This window comes from Culex pipiens, chromosome 2, assembly GCF_016801865.2.
Source record: "Culex pipiens pallens isolate TS chromosome 2, TS_CPP_V2, whole genome shotgun sequence".
Classification (NCBI taxonomy): domain Eukaryota; kingdom Metazoa; phylum Arthropoda; class Insecta; order Diptera; family Culicidae; genus Culex; species Culex pipiens.
In genome coordinates, this window is record NC_068938.1 from 10,280,747 (window position 1) to 10,285,620 (window position 4,874).

The window sequence follows — 4,874 nt, forward strand, 5'->3', positions numbered from 1 at the left end:
TTAAATTTTGATGAAATATGAAATTTTTATCCTTTTTTCAACTGTGCTGAATTGAATGGTTGCCCAATGTTATGTTATTATTTTTGTTTTTGGTCGTTTCCAAAATTTCTCTCAAACCAGTCTGAGAATCTATCAAGCCTTTAAAAAATTAAGTAAAATGTCATCAAAAAGGCACTTGACTTCCAAATGTCGATTTTTTAGCATCCAATGCTTAAATTTTTATGTATAAAGTTGTAAGTTTGTTTTTTATTTCTAAATCTAAAATTACGTGAAATGAACCAATGTTACAAAACGATGTTATTAATTTATAAATTACTTTTACAAATAAAAAAACAGTCAACAGTTTAATTAGTAAACCATAGTTCACAATTTGGACGTATAATAAAATGGCTAAATCAGGAAAAAAATAATCTAATCTAATCTAATCTAACACAAACGCAGCCAGTCCGATGAAAGCATGCTGGAAAGTCTTGTGATTAGATTACGCCCCAAGCACTTTTCTTGTCATTATTAATAATTGCAGTACATCCGAGAACACCCGAAAATGTATTGCAAAAATTAAAGCGGCCAGCCCTACTACGTTGTGTTTACCGAAAGAGGATTCTGAGAACGGATCACATTCAATCTACAGGGGAGGAAAGATGCGTGGACATACCGTACCAAACGCTCCAGTTTACAGTTTCATATGTGTTTTGTATAATGTGTTAAGTGTAAAATATAGTGCGGTTATATAATTAATTAAATATAATAATGCTATATAATGATCATTTAATAAAATCCCTTCACCTATATATAATAACCACGCACCCAAGCACACAAACAACGACACAAAAGAAATGAAAATGAGCATGCAAAAACAAGACAGCGCGTCCTCGTGGTCAGCGCACCAATAGGGGGATGGCGTCGCTATTTTTAGACCACGTTTTCCACTTTTTCTCGTCGAAACCGACTACTTTATCGACTTCATTTAGCTGCTCGAGATAGGACGCCGTCTATTTTTAGACGATGACTCAGCACTTTTCCACTCTTGCACTTAAAAAAAAACCAGGTGGCAGCACGATGTAACGCCACGTCCCTATGATGCCATTATTTAATTATCTGGCTAAATCAGGAAAAAAATAAACTTCTAAATTCCTACGGTTGTCTTTTATCAGATTATTTTCCTGTTTATAAACTGTAATTATTATCGATTCCTCGATAGTATAGTGGTCAGTATCCCCGCCTGTCACGCGGGAGACCGGGGTTCAATTCCCCGTCGGGGAGGTTATTTTTTTTACCACATTTTTTGCTCTTTTCGAAGAAAATTATTAGTTTACTCATCAAATAAAAAAACTATAAATAGCAATAATAAAATACAATTCCGGTCGACCGTGACAGGACTCGAACCTGCAATCTTCGGATCCGAAGTCCGACGCCTTCTCCATTAGGCCACACGGCCGATTGTGATTTAATGAAATCTTATATCGTACAACGTTCTAGTAATATGAATAAAATTGTTTCGACTCGAAAACCGAAAGTCACTCTACCCTAACCAGTATCCAAGTCAAGCATTATAATTCACACCGACAGACGATCTGTCTGTCCGGCCGGACACGATCGAAAGCAAAACGACGACGACGACGACGAGGCCAATAAAACGTAACAACAATAATGTGTTGATATTAACACCTTGTAAAAAATGTATTATTTTCCTATGAATTATGGTTTATTATTTTGAAATTAAAATTGATTAAATAATTCGATTATTGGCGGGGTGAGAAGTGCTCGTTCGGAGTTCGGACCTTCGAAGCCCCGGAGTCGGAGCCGAACGGAGATATTGATGATTCGTGGCATTGCCTGCAAGGGCTGTTATTATGTTGCCACCCTCGAGCCCCCTCCTCCGCTCTTCGGTTCGGGAAGATTATCAACTCAAAGGGGGGAAACCTTCTCTAAAATAAGGCCCGAACGAAAAAAAAAGCGGGCGTCCGCGCGGCGTTGGATGTTTCGCGGATTTCGCGCGCGATTATTTATGTGTTTTTGCGCGCGCACACTCTGCATGATGCAGCTTATTTCTGTCCAGATATTACTCGTTGCTTTTTTTTTTGTTGTTTTGTTTTGTATTGTTGCACTTGCACGCGCGCAGTCGTTGCAGTTTCTTCGCGAAAACCGCAATATCTTGATCGAATTTTTGCCCAAGAATTATCGCTCGGCTGTCGATCTAGAAATGTTTTCGGATGAGTCTTCTCCACCCTCCTTGGGGAAAGAGGGGGAGCTGAGGGAGGAAGGTGGATTTTGATGGGTTTTGCGATTTTCTTGACCGTTGCCCGGCACGCTGTGTGACCTCTGAGCTGATGATGATGCTGATGCAATGCATCCTGGGGTCGATCCAGTCGTTGGAATTATTGTGCGAGAAACAAAAAAACAACGAAAATATTCGAAAATTATCGATTGATCTTGAAGAATTCGCAAGGCGCGAGCAGCAGATGCAATCGAGGAACTTGTTTTGGTTGCCAAAGTCCCGGAAAGGTGAAGAATTCAATGCGATCGTGCTGGATCAAGAGTTGTTCAATTACCTTGTTTTACTTTTTTTGAAAAAAATAAAAAAAAAGTTTCAAAAATCACAAGCAATGCGTTTTTAAAGAATTGATTAATAAAATGTTTTTTTTTTTTTTTGAAAAACTGTTAATGTCTAGAAAAAAATTTAAAAAAAAATCAGGCAATCAATAAATAAGATAAAAAATTTATAAAAGTGAAAAACAAAGGGTGTACCCCATTTAGCATAATGGACATTTGGCATAACGGGTTTTCAAGAAGGACGTTTGGCATAATGGACGTTTGACATAATTGGTCCAAGACATCAGGGACGTTTGGCATAATGGACGTTTGGCATAACTCGTTCAAAAACCATCAAGGACGTTTGGCATAATGGACGTTTGACATAATTATTGTTAGCTTTTTTGTTAAATTAGTATTTATTTTTTGTAAAAAATAATAATTTATAGCTTTTTAATTTTACTTATATAATTTTACTTTAAAAGATGATTTCTTTTCAAGAAATCAAGTATTTTCTTTCAAAAGATGTAATTTTTTCCCTTTTCGGAATATTTCTTAATATAGCTTTAAAATGCATTTTTTCATGAATTTATTTCTTTGTATTAAATTTCCATCCTTTCTTTATTTAAAATTCAACTAACAAAGAGATGTAAGTTTTGCCAGTCTTTAAATATTTTGCAATCAAGATTTTATGCAATCCCTCCTTTTTTGAATTCAACCTGAAGAATGTATGTATATTTTGCTCTTCTTTAAAGAAATGCAGTTAAAATTTTTAAACCAATCTTCTCTTCTTTTATTTTAAAACTAAAAGAAGGCAAAATCTCTCAAAAGATGTGCAGTTTGTGTTTTTTTTTCAATATTTTGCAATTATTGTTTTTTATGGATTTTTTTCCTTCTTCAATATTAAACCAAAATAAGGGATGTACATTTTTTCTTCCTTTAAATATTTGACATATGAATTGTTATGAAAATTCCCCTTCTTTTATTTTAAATACAACTTTTACAAGGGAAAACTCCCAAAAAAATCTTTTTGAATATTTGACAATTGAGTTTGTTTATGAAATGTTCCCTTCTTTTATATAAAATTCAACTTATAGATGAAAAAGACTCTTTAAAGATTAACATTTTGCCACTCTTTAAATGTTTGACAATCGCATTATTTTTTTTTATGTTTTTCATCTACACAGAAAAAAAAAGTTGAATTGTGGAATGTTGAAAATTTGGTAGGTTGACTATTACCTCTTTTTTTGAGTAATATTACATAAAAAATGTGTAAAAATGTGAACCTGAAGAATATTCATCAAAAACTGATGAAAATTCATCATTTTCTGGATAAAAATTTATTATTTTTTTTGCCACAAAATCTGTCACCATTTCCTGATGAATATTACCATAATTTTTTTTCTGTGTACCTCTATTCAAAGAATCAATTTAATTAGCAATTTTTTTTATCAATTGTCCCTTCTTCAAGATTAGTTTTGAATAAATACAAGAAGGGAAAATTGCATAAACAACATTATTGCAAAAAATAAAGCAACAGAGAAAAAATGTGCAAAAATGAGAGAAATGCTTAAAGAGAACAGCTATAAGAGAATTTCCCTTCTTCAAGTTGAATATAAAAAGATGGGAAAATTGCATAAAAAACTTAATTGCAAAATATTTAAAGAACAGCCGAATCGACATAAAAAAAAAATACAGGGTCGAGCTAGGGGTCGAGAGTATAGTTCCATCAAAATTTATAGAGAGCTCAATGCTCGATAGAATAATGGTACCAACTCACACCTGCAAAACAATTATTTTCATTAATTAATTAAAACAGTAAATCTTCAACAAGAGTCATACATCGACATCTGACTACTCTTGTGTCACCAAGCTGTTGTGGCCAAGGCAGTTTAGTCATTGAGTTATTCTATTAAAGGTCCCTGGTTCAGTTCCCGTAGACAACACTTTTTGTTTTGAAGGATGAACTTTTTTCTTGAAATGGCCTCGAGTTCATAATTCTCTCGGTCATCTAGAATTGTGCTATCTGCGTCTGTAAATCTTACCGCTACTCTCATGTCGGACGAGTGCTGGCCAGTTCTGGGTGTTCTTTAGATTGAATTCAAAATAAGAAGGGAAGAATGTGAATTTATCTAGAGATTTTTCCTTCTTCAAGTTGAATTATGATCAAAAGAAGGGAAAATTGCATTATAACAGCTCAATTGTCGAAGATTAGAAGAGGTTTTTTTTATCTTTAAGTTAAATTTCATATAAAAGAATTTTTATTTAAAATATATTATTGCTAATTATATTGAAAGGGGCAAATGTAAAGCTAACAAGAAAAATTCCCTTCTTTTAACTAA

General features: G+C 33.7%; 2 non-coding genes across 2 annotated transcripts; one reads left to right on the plus strand and one right to left on the minus strand.

The window, feature by feature from the left end:
- Positions 1-1,191: 1,191 nt before the first annotated feature.
- Trnad-guc (transfer RNA aspartic acid (anticodon GUC)) lies at positions 1,192-1,263 on the plus strand. The gene has a single exon. It is a non-coding gene; the product is annotated as a tRNA-Asp (tRNA).
- Positions 1,264-1,365: 102 nt separating this feature from the next.
- Positions 1,366-1,438, minus strand: Trnar-ucg (transfer RNA arginine (anticodon UCG)). Its single transcript has one exon. It is a non-coding gene; the product is annotated as a tRNA-Arg (tRNA).
- Between the last annotated feature and the right edge of the window lie 3,436 nt (positions 1,439-4,874).